The 17,830-nt window shown below is 43.4% G+C and overlaps 1 protein-coding gene across 3 annotated transcripts in view; it reads left to right on the top strand.

The window, feature by feature from the left end:
• Positions 1-1,418: 1,418 nt before the first annotated feature.
• The window catches only part of Cul1 (cullin 1), a 66,950-nt gene continuing 50,538 nt past the window's right edge, over positions 1,419-17,830 (top strand). Inside the window, exon 1 of one of the 3 annotated variants that reach the window (XM_057765382.1) lies at positions 1,419-1,557. The gene's annotated coding sequence lies outside the window, so the exon portion shown is untranslated. Of the gene's footprint in view, positions 1,558-1,869; positions 2,011-15,042; positions 15,212-17,830 lie in introns of those variants that run through there. The other 2 variants (XM_057765373.1, XM_057765389.1) reach the window with 2 other exon arrangements.

Below are 17,830 nucleotides of genomic sequence, written 5' to 3'. Positions count from 1 at the left end.
GAGCAGTTACCATTGCTCAGAACAGATGCAGTCTGGTTACAAAGGGGACACAGGTGAATGAACAAGTCCAGCCACTGAAGATGACAGCACTGACCATAGAAAATGAAGACTGGAGCCGTGAGAGATGGGGAGTGAACTCGGTGGCACTAAACACTTGTATTTAAGGCCAAACCCGTTGGAGGAAACCCTCAAAGTTGATGCATGCAACTCTTATCTTGAGGTGGGAAATCACAGGAGCACATACATTGAGACTGACGGCACCAAATTAGAAAGTATGAAGAGGAGGTAAACTGTTATCTTTGAACACAAGGGAATTCAGTTTAAAATGAAAGCCAAAACATACACGGGACAAACCTACATTTTTAATCTCCACCTTTATCATGTCTACAAAAGAAGTTACTAAATAAATACATCTAAGTTTCTTTAGACTGAGTTATTGAGGGGTTGCTCAAGACAAACGAAACGATAACATAATTTGGGATACACATATAAAAACACTTCTAAAAATATTTAATAGATGACAAAAAGCTACAGTTCAATAGAAGGGACTAAACACAGCAGCACACCATTGGGCCATTCCTTTGGAAAGGATCTGAAGCTGTGCACAGGGGACCGGCAGGTCGGCTGAGGATTTCTGCCCCAAAGTGATACATTAGCATCTGCAGTGTTCTAGTTTGCTCAAAACAGGAAGTTACACCAAAGACATCTTTAGCCCAGATGATGGGCTAACTGAAAATCTTTCCTTGCTTGTTCCGGGAATCAGAATGGGCAGATCTGAACCTGGATTTTAAAACAGCCGCCTCTAAGTAGGTGTGGGGGTCAATCTACCGTACTAGCTTTCACCTGTGGCTAGGGGGGGTGTTATCAACTTTACAATTGAATATTACAAACACAAGAGCTGATTTCCAACGGACGAGATTATTCTAGATGTAAAAACAATACTGTTTCATGCCCATCCCAGCTTGGAATCGCCAACTCCAATTCAGTCCAAAACTGAACCTTACGGAGATTTTAATCTTTTTTAATTCTTTTGGATCTAAAGAGGGAAGGAAGCCTACTGTAGTTTGGAGAAAATATTAAAGAGGGAGATAAACACACAGACACGCACACCATACACGGTATGTGGGCAAGCTGGTACTTTCGGCAGGGGGATCCCCAAGGCCTACAAGTAGGAAGGGGGTCGGAGAGGCACGTTTCTCAGGAGTCTGCGCTGATTTGGGGGCTGCCTGTTCATCTGACTTTCTCATCTGGCGGTCGGGGATATTGCCTCTGGTTCACCTCCAGGACCGGTGGTGTTGCGGTCCAGTCAGCTCCCGGGAGATGCGCGCAGCCGAGGGACAGGGGGCGTCGGATCCCCTCTCCCACAGCTGCTTCCGGAAGTTTCCGTGGCCAGAGCCCCCAACCTCAGCTCAGTCCCCACGAGGAGTCCGAAGTGGCGGGAAGCCGAGACTTGAGAGGCCGCCCCGACGCGAGGGCGGTGGGAAAACCTGGCGGAGGATCCGGCGCGTCCGGCAGTGCCCGGCTCAGCGTTCGGGAAGCAGGGGCCATGGGTCGCAGGTAGAAATGCCCGCACCAAGCGGGGCCTCGCCTTGGAGGGGCGGCCGGGGCCTGCGGGCGGGCGGTTTCGGTGCCCCTCCCGCGCCGCCGCTGGCCGGGCGATGGCGGCGACGGCTTCTCGGCTCCCCCGCCCCGGACGCCGATGGCGGTGCGTTCCGGCCCTCCCTCCCCCACAGCTTCGCCCCGCGGTCGCCAGAGCCGGTGAAGCCGGGAGGGCGGGGAGCGGCGGAGGGACGGCGAGAGGGCGGAGGTTGCGTGGTGCAGGCGGCGGCGGCGGCGGCGGGAGGAGGAGGGCCGGCAGGCGGGCAGGGGAGGAGGAGGAGGAGCGGGCGCCGTGTCGCACGCAGCTCCAGGCGGGGCAGCCCGAGCGCTGAGGGACGCGGCCAGACCTCGGCGGGCCCCGCGAGCACTACACGCCGTCGCCCGAGCGTCGGGGGGCGCCCGGAGATGCGGGTGAGTAGCGGCTCGGGCCGCGGCGGCGGGAGGCAGCGCAGGCCCCGGCGGAGCCGCGGCGTCGCAGTGAGTCGGGCCGCGGCGGCCGAGCCCGGGCTGCCGGCGAGGCCTGAGGCGCCACGCCGCGCCGCGGCCAGGCGGAATGGCGGCCGGGCCAGGGAAGTCGTGGGCGGAGGACGCCGAGGGCGGAGCGGAGCCGGCAGGCCCGGCCTCAGTCACCCGGCCGGCCGGGCTCGGCCTGGGCCAGGACTCGCGGGGCCAGGCCCCGGCTACGCACTGAGAAAAAGCCGGACTCGGCGCGGCCTGTGGCGCCGGCCTCCGCACCTCACGCGCCACCCACCCCTCCCTTCCCCTCGGCCCTGGGGGTTCCGCTTGGCCGGGGCGCCTGTGAACCCGGGGACTCGTGCTCTCGGAGAACCGGGGGCTCGCATTGTTGCGATGGTGCGGGGCATGATTATTGGGTAACAGTGGTGCCCGGGGCTCCGTTCTCTCCGTGAGCGTGGCCGGGCAGGCGCGCAGGGATGCGGTGTGCTTTTCCAAACGCACGGAGCCCCGGGGCGTCCGCCAGCCCTCTCGTGTCGGGCTGGGCCCAGCGCGGCGGCCTCGGCGCGCCCCCGGGCCCGGCGGGAGCGCGCGCTCTGACCCCTAAGGTAACCGGGCGCCGGGCCAGGCGGACCGAGTCGGGGTCCCGTGGGCCATGGCTCGCGCTCCTCTATTTTTAAGGCCCGCGTGGCCCTGAAAGCCCCCTCTTCCTGTCACCTGTGCACTGTGAGACACACGAGCTAATTCAGAAAGCAAGGAACGCACGCACACTCATTCCTTGAGCCTAATCTCCGAAGTTAAGGGAGCCAGAAAGAGTCCCCTTACCGACGAGGTCACTGCCGGTGCTTGTAGTTAGTTCGCAGTCGTTGGGGGTCTGTGGTAAGGGCACATACTGAAACGCAGTCAAGTTGTTCAAGCGGTTTTAGTTGCTCTGTGTGTACTTACTCTTTGCTGGAGGAGCGATAAAACAGCCTAAAGCTAAGTGTGGAATAAATGATCACTGTTTTAGAAAGGCGCTTATTGGGGTGACAGAAGAGGAACCAACCTTTTTACTTTAAGTTTCTAGGACCTAAACCTAACACATTGAAGAAGCGAGTGTAGTTTGAGAAAATAAGGATATGAGGGTTTTTTTTTCTCTGTTTGAAAAGGTTTCAAGCTGTTACTTAATTTTTACTTAGAACCTGTATTTGTTGCTTCCCATAGTAAGTTGAAAAAGTTACATCTCATTTTAAATTCTGAGTATGCAAACACAAAACTGGCTTATCTTCTGTTATCCCCATTTTTGGAGGTTTTGGGGGAGCACTTACAAAACCTGGGAGAAAAGGCTGAAGTACTTTCTAAAAATGTTAACCTCTTCCCTTTTCCCCTCATTGGTATCTTCTTTAAAAAACTATTTTGCCAAAAAGCCAACCAACTTTAGATATGCTAGGATCCTTCATCAGTTTGTAAAATGTGTCTTTCCTGAGCCTGGTAGGTGTGGCCCGAATTCCTACATGCTGCATACATTTGAGCTGATTTGGCCAGGTGTCTTTAGACACTGTAGAGTGTTGTTCTCAGGACTCCTCCTCCTTGTTGCTCTACTTAATTTTGCCAGTGCCGGCTTACTTCCCATACGTTTTGACTATGAGATCATTGAAGACAAGGGAATAAGTCCTTTGTTTCCCTCAAATAACATAGAACATGATCTTGGTGGTAGCTTGAATAAATTTTTTGAACTAACTAAATTAATCCTAGGGTTTTACTACTCCCCCTAATTTTGGCTGCAGAAAACTTAGTCATGATGACTGCTGTTGAGCTGGGTAAGAGGGCAAACTTTATTATTATGTTGCATGCCTCTTTAGAATGAAATTGTCATCTTTGTGTCTCTTCCTCCGCCTCCATAGCTACTTACTGTGTCCTAGGGGGAAAATGTTTCTTTAGTTGTGGAAATCCAAATAGTGTGAAATAAATCTAGTTCAAGGGGTCAATATTTAGACTTTTTGTGTTATTAATTGAAACAAACTTGTTTTTCTCTCTTTGCCTTTGATGTAGAACAGGTTAGTATTTAAGGCTGTTTCCTACTGGGAAGATAGGTCAGCCCCGTTGTACCAAAAGTTTCTGTGGGAAGATATAGGGTATCATGCCTTCATTTCAGTATGGAAATGAAGTTAAAGTGAACATGCTTTAAGTCAAGCAACGTTACTTGGTATTCTTCAGATTTAATTTGTTAGACCCCCCAAAATCATTAATTCCTTGCAGTTTGAGCCCTATGTAAGCCCCAAAGCACAGTCTTTCTACCCTTACCAATGAAATAATAGGGTGAACTGTCGTTGAGGATTAGTGGTTTTGTTTTGAAATTATCTTATACATATCCCTGGAGAAAAAGCTGTTAGCCATCTATTTTAAGGGACAGCTCTAAGTTCATTTTTTTTTAATGTGTGTAAGCACGCATGCTTCATGTGCATGCACCTCAGCGCACATGTGGAAGCCAGAAGATAGACTTTAGTAGTCTGTTCTCTATCTTTTGGGCCCCAGAGACCAAACTCAATTCCTTAGTCTTGGCAGCAAGTACCTAAGGTGGTTTTTAAGTGATATCATCTAAGTTTTCTTTAATCCCTTAAACTATGTGAATTCCATGAGAATGTCATAACTTTTAAACACAAGCAGTGGGCATTGGAGAACTACCTTGCAGAACGTTACATACCATTTGTGTATGACCACCAGAGTTATAAAAAGCCCGAGTTTGATTGTATTTACTTTCTCCTTTGGGAAGCCTGGACAGAAGAAAGATACTGTGCTCTCCGCTTTCACTCACGCTTCAGCTTGATTGCAATTCTGTTCCTTTTGGTGATCTCCGTGTCTTTCTTTTCCTTCTTACCACTTGTCAGCTCAGGCATCTCCTCAGGAAAGCTGCCATGCTGTCTAGGAGCTTTCCCTGGTCCTCATGATGTCCTGTCTGTGGTATTATCTCAATACTTAACCTTCTGATGTCACTTGGTGGTTTCTTCCACTAAACTGACCTTTACCCAGGGACTGGGTGGAACAAATCTGACCCTAGTACCTAGCACAACGCTCATGCCAATATTCATGTACATCCTTCCATTTCTGCAAAGCCCTGTGGAGTGTCAGTACTGACGTTTAACCTTCCTTGTAGAAAAAAGGTTCCTGGACTGAGTAGTTTCTATCAAGGCTAAGAAGATGTAATGCCCCACCCAGGTGGGAAGTTAGAGCAAGATGGTAATCCCGGAGCTTACCATTAACTTTTAACCAAGGGCTCACCCTGAAAGTCTGATGTATATGAAATAGAGGAAGATTAGTAGAGACTAAAGTGAGAGCATCTTTAAGTGTTGATGTCTACCTTTACAACAGAATGTATCATACATAACTATGGTTGGCTCCCAGGAGTGAGTTTATTCTTCCTGGTCCTTCGGAAAACACTGGAGAGTACTTAGGCACTGCGGTGTGGGCAGGGGCAGTTGTGGGACTTCGGGGCTGTTGTAAGTTGGTGTGATGTTCTGAAATTCTTAAAACCAGTTAATAAGCTACATTTTTTTAAAGGCCTGTGTCAGAAAATACTTTAGAAAACAGGCTGTCAATTTAACTCTGTAAAGTATGTGCTGGTATAAGTAATTAAAGTTGTAAAATGGTGATTTTAGGTGAACTTGTGTGCTTTTAAAATATTTTTTAGAAAAAAATTAATAACCAAAAAATAACAATTTCAAGTCTCAGGTGAAGAAACTTAAATAATACCATAATACCAAAAATACAGACTTTAAAGAAGACAGTGCAATTACTTTGGAATTATAAAACTTCCTTATGATAAACAGAGTAAACGGCAAATCACAAACAAAAAAATGTTTTTACAAGCAAATTTATTTTTTAGACTATCAAAGAGATCTTGTAAACTAATGGAAAAGAAAGATTTCACATGAGAAAAAAAAAAAGACAAACTAGGGTAGAAAACCAAGAAGTCTTCAGCTTCACCAGCAGTGTTCCCAGAAGTGGGCATCTGAGCTGTTTTCAAATAAGCCACTTCTGTTGAGAAGGTGGAGAAGTATGCCTACTTGTTGATAGAAAGAATATAAATAAATATAAATTAAAATATTTTTTTCCTGTATGGATGTTTACAGGTATATATGTGTATGTGCCATATGTGTACCTGGTGCCCAGAGAGCAGACCTGGTGCCCACAGAGGCTAGAAGAGAGCACTGGATCTCCTAGAACTGGTTACAGCCACTGTGTTGGTGCTGGAAACTGATCCTGACAGCTCAGGAAATGCTCTTAGCTGCTGAGCCATCTCTTCAGCCCCAACTAAATACAGTTTTTCAAGAACAAGCTGAGTAACAGGGACTTTTGACATGATGTATAATTTGATATAACTTGCCTAATTTTAAGTTTTTTATTCATATAAAAAGTGGTAATAGACTAATGACCCCCCCATGTGACTTAATGTGCACGCACGCACACACACACACACACACCCGGAAAGAGTTTCTCCATGTAGCTTTTGACTGTCATGGAAGTTGCTCTGTAGACCAGGCTGGCCTGGAACTCATAGAGATCCGCCTGCCTCTGCCTCCGAGTGCTAGAATTACAGGTGTGTGCCACCAGCGCCCGGCTTAATGCCTTCTTATTGTGCATTTATTTTCAGTTTGGGGTTATTGTGGATAACTATTTGAGCATGGTTAAGGTAAATCTTTGCATTTTTGTAATACTGTATTGAGTATTAAAGTGCAAAAATAATAAAAATTAATTTGTAATATATAGAGTTTGTTGTGAGTGTATGTATTTTTGGAAGATAGCTGCACGTTAAAGATAATAGTGATTATCTTTAAGAAGTGGTTCATTTTAGTTTTTTGTGCTAATTTTTATAGTGCAAATAGACAGCTTAAAATGTAATATAGTGGATTGGTTCTTCTTTGGAATCTTTTGGGGCCAAGGTGCTGGGAATGGAACCCAGGGGAGCCTCAAACTCTGTATGCTAAGCAAGTTCTCCACCACTGTGTTTCATTGCCAGCACAGTGAGATAATTTTCAAAAGCATAAATCTTAAGAAAATAGTAATTGAAGAACCACTGCCAAGGAAGATCATTTTGCTTATTCAGTGCAGAAATGAGTTGGTATTTGAGTTCCCTGCCCCTCCTTTCCATGTGTTAATGAGTAGGGTAAAGAGTAGCCTTATTCCTTGGTCAGGTTCTCTGTCTTTCGTTCTCATTCATTCCCTTGTCTCATCATCCTTCACATGCTCCAGATCCCGTCCATTAAATGACTTAATCTCATGAAGCTCACCATGTGTTGATATCTTATTGTTTATTTAAAAGAGCTTTCATAGCGGATGTTTTCTTTTTTTATTTCCTTTTTTTTAAAAAAAAGTGTGTGTGTCTACACAAGTATGTACATAGGCATGCCGTAGCCTATGTGGAAGTCAGGACAAACTTGTAGCACTCAGTTCTTTTCTTCTACCTTGTGGGTTCTTGTGATCAAGCTCAGGTCACCAGGCCTGGAGGCAGCTGCCTTTCTCTGCTGAGCCATCTGGGCAGCTAGCTGAGTTTTCCTTTTTCTTGGTGATAACTGAACATTCCATCCTGTTTTGCTTAGTTCGTAACTCCTAATAATAGTAGATACATTTTAAATTGAATGTTGAAACTATAATACCTTCATGTATAGTAATAAACCTAACTAAAAATTAGGAAAAATTACTTAACACAGTTTATGCTTTGGGAAACTGAAAGTTTTGTTTTTATCAGTTATCTAAAAAAAGATACTCTAAATTAGAAATAATTGTGGGGATTAAGAGAAGATAGGTACACAGAAATGTGCATAAAATGCATAGAAACTCTCACCAGGTATCAAGGGGGAAACTAAAATAGTTATTTGTACCTGATAGACATCTTAAACTCACAACATGCAGAAAAGGTGAGAACTTAGATCTTCCTTCCTGGGAGTTGGAAAGAGGCTTGCTCTGGTCAGTCTAGAAGGAAAGGTTTGAAATCCTGCATGAACTTGAGGTTGATAAGCCGTGGCGCAGACAGACTCCTAAGTCCTAAATGGAATCTTAGGAATGGGTGCAGATGCCAGGCTTACCTCTGAGAAGTGTAAGAGTGGTTTGGGAGAGAGACCGAAGGGAATACAGGATGACAGACTCCTCCCATCTTAAAGATTAAAAGTCTTTAAGTGCTTTACTTACAGGTTAATGTTACAGGAACACTGGTGTTCAGCACTAAGTTTGTGCCAAAGACTTGCTGAATATGTACTTTTTGACTTACTGGCTGCCGCTTCTCAGCTTTCTCCTTCTTGCAGATGCCTTACATGGAAGAAGTCCGTCTTTGCTGTCCTGGTTGAAATAGACTTTGGCACATATCACAGAAATGATGCTATTCATCAGCTAGTTTACTGAAATTCAACTTGAATGCTTCTTATGTGATAGGATGCTTTGGGTATAATTGACTTGGCTATTTGCATTATTTGAGAAGGGTTAGGAGGTATGGTTTTGTTGGGAGGAAGTGTGTTGCTACTGGGAGTAAGCTATGAGGTTTCAAAAGCCCACACTAGGACCAGGCACTCTCGTTCTCTCTCTGTTTCTGTCTCTTGTCTGTCTGCCTGTGGATCAAGATGTAGCTCTTAGGTATTTCTCCCGCACCACTCCTGCCTTCTACCATGCTCTCTGACATAATGATAAATGGACTATACCTCTGAAACTGTAAGCAAGCCCCCCAGTTAAAGGCTTTATTGTGTATGAGTTGCCTTTGTCATGGTGACTCTTCACAGCAATAGAACAGTGACTAAGACAATATATGTCTACCATGTATATATATGCCTGGTGTTAGAGGAGGCCAGGAGAGCATGTCAGATTCCCTGGAACTGTAGTTAACAGCTGTTTGTGGCCACCATGTGAGTGCTGGGGACTGGGCTTGAGTCCTGGAAGAGCAACAAATCCTCTTACTGCTGAGCCATCTCTTCAGCCCCTTTTCTTTTGTTTTTAATTTATGAGATCACTTTGGCTATTCCAAAGTTGTGATTTATTTCGATCCTAATATTTATAATGAATAGACTCATTCTCCCTGTTAACTGTTTTTCAGAATTAAAAAAAATTCTTCTGTGTGAGTGTCTGCATGCACAAGGGCATAGCACACTCGTAAAGGTTAGAGGACAACTTGGAGAGTCTGTTTTCTCTTGTGGACTTGAAGATCTAACTCGGATCATCAGGCAAGTGCCTTCCTCTGCTGAGACATCTCACCAGCCCCTCATATATAAAATTACAGTGCTGTTAAAACTATGAGAGAGGCCGGGCGGTGGTGGTGCACGCTTTTAATCCCAGCACTCGGGAGGTGGAGGCAGGCGGATCTCTGTGAGTTTGAGGCCAGCCTGGTCTACAAGAGCTAGTTCCAGGTCAGGCTCCAAAGCTACAGAGAAACCCTGTCCCGAAAAACCAGGAAAAAAAAAAGGCGATGGGAGAAAATCTGGATTTTGTAATTTCAGTGTTCCTTAACTTAAAAAGTGTATTTTCACCTGAAAACATAAATAATAGCTTTCAAAATAAGCTACTTGAAGATAAGCTTAGAAATCTTTCTTGAGCAATACCCAAATAAGTGAAGCAAGTTATGTGACAGTAAAATTATGATACCATGGTAGTTTTGTTGTTAGGTGTATTGGGGTCTTGGATATGGTAGGCAAATGGCTATTGAGCTGTAATTTATCTCCAGCCCTTTTGGATTTTTTTTTCCTTCTGTTTTGACAAGATCTTTAGAAGTTGTCTGGGTTGGCCTTGAACTGTCTCTGCAGCTTAGGTTAGCCTTAGATTTGGGAACTTTTGCCTGGCTGCCTTAGTAGCTGGAATTATAGGTTTGTGTTATTAGTTCCAATCATCAGCGTTTTGTTTTGAGGCTGCATACACTAAACAAGTGCAGCAATGAGGACAGTGTGTGGCTCTGTACAACACCAGTTGTACACCAGTTGTACAACTTAGACCAGCTGATGTAGGGATAGACGTTATGAACATCTCTGCATGGAGGTGTGCTTGTTAAAATACAGACAGCAGGGTTTAGTGGGTTTTAGTACTGGGGATTGAATGGAGGGCCAGACTCAATTATTGCAGGTAAGCTGCTAATGTGTCTCTTCTGCCCCTTAACACTTCTTGTAATGGCAGCCTCTAGAGAGCTGTAGGTGGGAGGGGCATTGGAGCCCAGGAGGATAGGTCAACCTGGGTCCAGATGTGAAGGCAAAAGCTAGAAACTCTAGTAACCACTCTTACATTTTGAAAAAAAAAAAAAAGCAAGTTATGCAAGCTGTGAAGATGATTTTGTTATTGAGAAGAAAGCCACACATCTTGATTGGGAGCAGACAGTTCAAGAAAAATCTCCAGCATGTACAAAGTGCTGGAGGCTTATCTGTTTGAAAACCGTCTTCTAAGGGGAAGTTAATATTGCATGATGTGAGAGATCATCCCAAAAGCAAACAAAACCCAAAGCAGGTGGATGGCATAGGAAGAACCCCTAAGGTTGGCCTCTAGAGGGCACATACATGCGCACACATGCTTGCACATGAATGCATACACCTACACATGGATGGGATGACTTTCTGTAAATGTAGCATGACCATACGCCCAGAACAGGGATGGCAACAGGGGGTGACATCAAGCTTACTCTGAACTCTTGGGTGCTTCCAGGATTTCTCTTCATGTCGAGGATCTCATGAGAAGGGGGCGTGCACTTACCCCTCATTTCTTTGTTTGAGGTCAGTACAGTAGTAAATTGTCTTCAAATCAAACAGTGTAAAACTCTGGGACTGGTGTGAAGATCTAGAAACCTCTGCTACACAGCAGGCCAGTGTAGGAAGATCGTGGACCAGGTTAGCCCTGACAACCTAGTGACCTGCCTCAAAGTGAAAAATAAGGATGCAGCCGTGTGATACAGTGCTTGTCTAGTGTTTATGACCCCCTCCCCCAAAAAACATGAAAGAATTGAAATAAAAGAAGTGCATGTTTCTCTTCAGCTAATTTGTGTAGTAGAGTAGGAGGAAGTATGCTTGAATGTTAGCTTAACTAACGAGATCCCTGATGAGTTTTCAACTCAGGGCATCTGAGTTATTTTAGCAGAATAGAAGAAAGGAGAGGGGTTGTTCTGTCTTTAATTGAAAACCCTGATGAGTTGATGAATAGCTGCATGTCCTCATGATGTGCCACTTTCAGACTCTTCTTATTGAGCAGGTAGTTTTTCAGGCCTTAGTACTCACTGACCACAGGACAGAGTGGTCACTGTGCACATGAAGCATGGAAATTGGCTGAGTAGGACTGTGGGAACTATGAGTTGAAGTAGATTTTATGGCCTCAGTCATAGCATACTACATCTTAGCCAAAGCAGTTCTCATGCACAAATCTCAGAGAGAGAAAGAAACAAGGGACCATTATCATACAGTTTTGCTGGGAACACTTTGGTGTGAGTTTGGGGGCACTACTGCCTTTTTATCATCATATCAGAGGTATTGGGAAATTTACAGGTAGCATTTATTACTTCATTTTGACTGGAAAACTAGTATTGTCTCCCTGTAGTCAACGAAAGAGGCTCAGCAGTGATGAGATCTCTAGTGAGTTGTGGAGTGAGGATTTCAAGTACCAAAATGCTTACATGTTTGCCTCAAAATATCCTTGTAGTGTTTCTGTAGTACAGCAAGTATCTGAAATGCTTAAAATCAGGAACTTTTTGAGGACCAGCTCAATACTCCAAGTGGGAAATTCCACACCAAATTTTTTGTGACTTGCCACTGTCAAAAAATGCTCAATGAGTTTACCTTCATTTCAGCCTCTGTTTTGTAAAGTATGTGTAGAACATAAATGAAGTTGATGTTTAGATTTGAATTGCATATCCAAGATATCTTATATATGCCTATGACATTCCAAAGTCTCGAAGAGAAAAAAAACTTCTGGTTCTGAGCATTTGGATAAGGAATACTCCATCTGTAATACATACCTTGTTAGGGCCTATGAAGTTCATTTGTTTCCTTTGTAAGTCTTTAAAAAATAGTCCCAGTTGCTATTTACTAAATTGATTTTCTGATCTATACAGGAATAATGGATTATATCTCTTAGTTTGAACAACATGTATGCTATAGGTGGATGATGGGGAAAAATACAATTCCATTTTTCCTTATTTTAAAGGAAAATGCTTAGCAACAAAATACATAAGATTACCAGTATATATATATATATATTTTTTTTTTTAAAGATTTATTTATTTATTATGTATACAACATTCTGCCTTGATGTATGCCCGCACGCCAGAGGAGGGAGCCAGATCTCAGTACAGATGGTTGTGAGCCACCATGTGGTTGCTGGGAATTGAACTCAGGACCTCTGGAAGAGCAACCAGTGCTCTTAACCTCTGAGCCATCTCTCCAGCCCACCAGTATATATTTTTGAAGAAATAAGATTCAACTAGATTATTAAGGGAAAGTATTGTCCTGAAACTGAAAATTGGAATTTAGTTCTTAGTAGTTAAAACTAGACTATTTGGGGGCTGATGAGATGTCTTAGCACAGGTAAAAGTGCCTGCAACCAAGCCTGACCACCTGAGGTTGAATGCACACGTGGAAGAGGAGAACCAACACCTGCAGACTGTCCTTTGACTTTCCACCCCCCACCTCTGTCTCTCAAGCTTCCTTCACCTCACAAGTAAATAAATATAATTAAAAAGAAAAAAAAACCTAGATTTTAAACTAGATTTTGACAAACAGGTCAGTTCTGTATGACACCTTTGGAGTCTCATGTGCTTATATTTCCTGGCAAATTTTCAAGTTTTCTAAGCGCTCATGGTATCCTCTTGGAGTCATAATAATTAAAGTAGAAAAGGTACAGAGGTTGGCCGAGCTAAACTTCAATATGAAGTAATTTTAGTACTTTTAATACTTTATAGATATTTAGGCTTAATAGAGATAGTCTTCTAATAATTGTTCTGGTACCAGTTCTAAGAGAACAAAAATTATTTACTAATTGCTAGATGCTCATTCCTATGAGAAAATTCTATACTTTGATATCTGAGATTTCCTGTAGTTGAAAACATGTTTGAGAGAATGACTGTAAGTATTTATATTCTACAATCAGAATACGAACAAGAATGACAAAAGGAGAAGGCTTTTGAGGATCTGGTTCCCAAGCTTAGCTAGCTTTCAGAGTGGTGGGAGCAGGACGGAACTGTGAAGTTCAAAATACAAATGTTTGCTCTTGACCTCCCCCAGGATTGGGAGTCATGGTCTTCTTTCTTAACTTATACTATCAGTTTTATAGTTTGTACTGCTTGTTTAACCATCTTTTCTCCCGAAATTTTAAATGGTTTATTTTTATGAGTACTTGCCCACATGTGTATGTGTGTGTGTTGTGTGTGCTAGGTGGCAGTGGCCAGAAGAAAGCGATGGATCCCCTGGAACTGGAGTTACAAGGTTGTGAGTCGGGATGTGGGTGCTGAACATGGTCCTCTGCAAAGTGTCTGCGGGTGTCAGTTGTGCTGTCACAGGACGTGGAGTGCGCAGCTAGCCAGTACTGCTAGAACATCTGCATTGTGCCAGATGCTCCAGCCATAGAACCATGGGCCTGGGGATCAGTGGTTTTGCTCTTGAAACCTCTAAGAGCGTGAGATTTTCTGTTTACAGATAGTCATTATATATACACACATGTCAAATTGATGTTTCTATGGTCACCATAGAAACAAATCTCTGGCACATCTCTGAGGAATTATCTAGAGTAGGTTGGGATGGGCAGTACCATTCCTCCAGCTAGAACCCTGAACTCAATAAAAAGAAAAAAGCTACCTGAGCATAGTCTTTCATCAGCTTCTGCTTCCTGACTGTGGATACAATGTGGCCAGCTGCCTTATACTCCTGCCACCGTACCTTCCCCTTCACGATGGACTGCACCCTTAAAGTGATATGAAATAAAGCCTCCCTTAAGTTCTGTTGTCAGGGTATTTTATTGCAGCAATAGAAAAAGTAAATATATATTTTTCATTTTTATAATAACAGTTGTAAATGTAAAACCTACTTAATAAAGCACTGATGACCCAAATAGCAATGACTATTAAGAAAGCCTAATTTCAAATTAAGAAAGTGAGTATAACATTTAATATTAAGTGGTGTCTTCTGATCACTAGTGTTCTCTGTCCTGTTGTCTATAAGTGTTTTACAAGTGCAATGTACAAATCAACAATGAACTTCTAGTCTCCTTTTTAAGGAAAGTTTTGCAAATACTACATGAAAAAGTTCATTGTCCTAGACTTGCCCTTCTTTTTAATGGATTGTAACCCTTTTCTAGTAAATGCATATGATTTAGAAACTCATGGGTTTTAGAAGGAAGAACACAGTCATTTGCTGGGAGGGGTCCCAGCTGCATTTCCACCTAGAGAGTCTTAGTCTTTACAACAGTTCTGGGGATCTGGTGTTTCACTTCCCTCCTTCACCTTGTTGAGGTGAAACTTTTTTATATTTATGACATACAGTAAGATAGCTGTTCTTTACCTTTTTGGTAGCAGGGTTGGAGGCCAGGGCCTAGACCTGAGTTCTTACTGCTGAGATATTATACTTCTGGTCTCCTAAATGCTATTAGATGATGAGATCAAACTATAAACAATTTCAATAACCTCACATATTTATCCTTTTGCAAGAACCTTCAGGATTTCTCCTTAGCATTTCTCTTTTTTCTTTTACTTTCCGGCATGTATACAATATGTTATTAACTCTAGGAACTATACTGTGCAGTAGCTCTCCAGAGCTTATGCATCTGATAAAACTAAACTGAATCCCCTGAACAATGCTCCCCATGCCCCCTATTTATTTTTTAAGGATTATTTTAACATGAATGAACACAGTTCAGACTGTCAGTATGGAACAGGTCAGTCAGTTGGGTACTGTTGACTTCTAGGTGAATGCGCTGGTCACAACCTAGTCACACTTAACATTTTGCTTTGTTTATTTCTTCTAGGCAGCAATTGGTTTGTTTATTCAATGCCATCTGGTGGTGAGCTGAGTTGGGGGTCATAGTGTTGACGTTGACAAAAGGACTTGTTTAAAGGAGTAGAAGGCAGAGACACAGACATGCTGCAGCAGACGGTGGTCTGCTTTGTATCTGGTTGTGAATCCATGGTCACATAGATTCAGTCTGAGACATGCGGAAAAGGTGGATTATGTTTTTGAGTAAGGTATGTGATTTAATTTTGGTAACTGAGGCATGATAGTTGTCATATCTGCCCAGACATTTGTAAGTTAGACTTGCATTCTAGCTTTAGAACTTAACTCTTTCTAGTGTAATGGGGAGTGGGGAAAAGCTCTCCCAGCTCAGGTGTCCTGGGGATCCAGCTGTGACAGCAGGATCAGGAAAGGCAGTGCCTGTGTGTGTTAGCAACAGAGTCCGCCATCTCTTCTCACAATTGTTTTGAGTGCACTGGTTTCCTTGCTTCCCCGTCTAGCAGAGACCCCTGCCTGCCCCATGGTGTCGGGGGTACAAAGCACTCTACCACTGGCTCTTCATCTGCAGCAACATTTTTTAAGATTCCCAATCTCTACACACTTAATACACAGTCAGTGACTTTCAAAATAGATCTTTTCATTGATAGGTGTTCAGCCTTTTTGCTGTTGCACTCATCACATTAACTCTTCTCCTTTGGTCTGTATTTTGGGTTTTCTGTGTCCAGTGAGACAGAAGAGCCTATGTCTCAGTGGCTGTTATAAGTGCCAGTCCCCGTCTCTCCTTTTTTATACTTTGAGGATATTATCCAGGCTGATACCTGTACTTGTATATTTCTGCTTATTTCTAGAGGTGTGGTTCCCTTTGAGCTTGAGTTTTGTGTTCTATTCTTTTACATTTACTTAATATTAACATTTATCAGGGGGCGGGCATGCACATAACACACTGGAGGTCAGAGGGCAGCTTTCAGGAATTGGCTCTCTCCTTTCATCATAAGAGCACAGGTGGTCAAATTTAGGTCATCATGCTTATGCAAGGACCTTTACTCACTGGCCAAAGTTTATAATTTTAAAAACTGTCCACCTGGGCATTTTCATTTTTGTGTTTTTTTTTTCAAAGTTAACATATGTAAAATTAAGCCCTCTTATCTCCCTTCTCGAGTCATGCTCCTTCACATAACTTATTAGCCATATGTCGTTGTATCAAACTTCTTTACTTTTGAGGTCTTACAGCATAAAAACTTTTAAATTAAGTGTTGAATTTAGTACCTAAGTTTCACAGAAACCTGCTGATAGGTGTCTAACTGATCATTTAGCTTGTCTAGTTGTGAAATAACACACTTTTGAACTCCATGTTTGTCTACAATATGTTGTTAGGTGATTGCCTGAACAGGGAACCATTGGCTGAGATCATACAGGCTGCTGTTTTTATTGCTCTTACAATATACATTTTAATTTTTAAAATTTATGTGTATAGATGTTTTGCCTGCATGTATATGTGTTCACCACAGTTGTGCCTGGTGCTTGAGGAGGTTAGAGAGGGTGTTGGGTCCCCTGGGACTGAAGTTTTACATGGTTATGAGCTACCATATGGGTTCTGGGAATGAAACTCAGGTCCTATGAAAGAACAGTCAGTACTCTTAACTACTGAACTATCTCTCCAGCCCAATTTTTGTGTTTTGGTTTTGTTTTGTTTTTTTTTTTTGGACCATGGGGATGTTCAAATTTAACAGATCTGTCCATCTGAGGCTTAACATTTACTTCCCATTTAAAAGCTAATGAGTTGATTCTTAACTGCTGTAATCTCCGGAGTGGTGGTAGAAATGGTGCTGCAGTAGCTGTCGCCGGGCAATGAAAATCACTGCAATTTCTTTGCCTGCCTGCCTGCCCCCCTCCCTCCCTCCCTCCCTTCCTTAATTTCTTTCATTCTTTTTTGTTTGTTTTTTTGTTTTCAAACAGGGTTTCTCTCTAGTTGGCCGTCCTGGAACTCACTCTGTAAACCAGGCTTCAAACTCACAGAGATCCGCCTGCCTCTGTGTCCTGAGTTCTGGGGTTAAAGGCGTGCGCCATCACCGCCACCTGACTTACTGAAGAAGAGCACTGGAAAATAAATGCTCTGGTCTATTGCTAGCATTCATGATCAGGGGACTGTCACATTTCAGACAGGCTACTGAAAATAAAGATGTCATTTTCTTTCGTCATTCACAGTGTCCCTGGATTTATCTGTCCATGTATGAGTGTGCAAGGGTGCAAGTGTATTCATATGGAAGTCAGAGGATTGCTTTCAGGGGTCAGTTCTCTCTTTCCCGAACTGCCATTAGGATCAGGCTTTCACATAAGCACTTTAACACTGAACTCCTTCATCAGCCTAATCAGCCTAATGCCCCTGAGTGCTACCCACAGAGCCCATGGAGATCTCTCACTTCACCTAGCTTCCCTCCAGTGCCCTTCCTCCTTTGAAGGTAGCTATTTCTTATTTATTTGTTTTTTTTCTTTTTGGTTTTTCGAGACAGGGTTTCTCTGTGGTTATGGAGCCTGTCCTGGAACTAGCTCTGTAGACCAGGCTGGTCTCGAACTCACAGAGATCCGCCTGCCTCTGCCTCCCAAGTGCTGGGATTAAAGGCGTGCGCCACCACCGCCCAGCTCTATTTCTTATTTTTAATTTACCTTCCTGAAAACAAATATACTTAATGTCTGTTGATATTTGCTCTTCCCCATACACAGATGGTCTCCTGTTTTGATCAGCTAATGTCTGCTGAGAAATCCTGTGTGGTCAGTACCCAGAGGCCCTCCTCATTCCTTTGCATAATTGCACAGGCCACCAAGGTGTGGACCTACCAAACTGAGGTCTTCTT

Source organism: Chionomys nivalis, chromosome 1 (genome assembly GCF_950005125.1).
Source record: "Chionomys nivalis chromosome 1, mChiNiv1.1, whole genome shotgun sequence".
Lineage (NCBI taxonomy): Eukaryota > Metazoa > Chordata > Mammalia > Rodentia > Cricetidae > Chionomys > Chionomys nivalis.
Note: the sequence above shows the minus strand (reverse complement) of the source record. Positions and strands in the feature narration are given on the sequence as shown.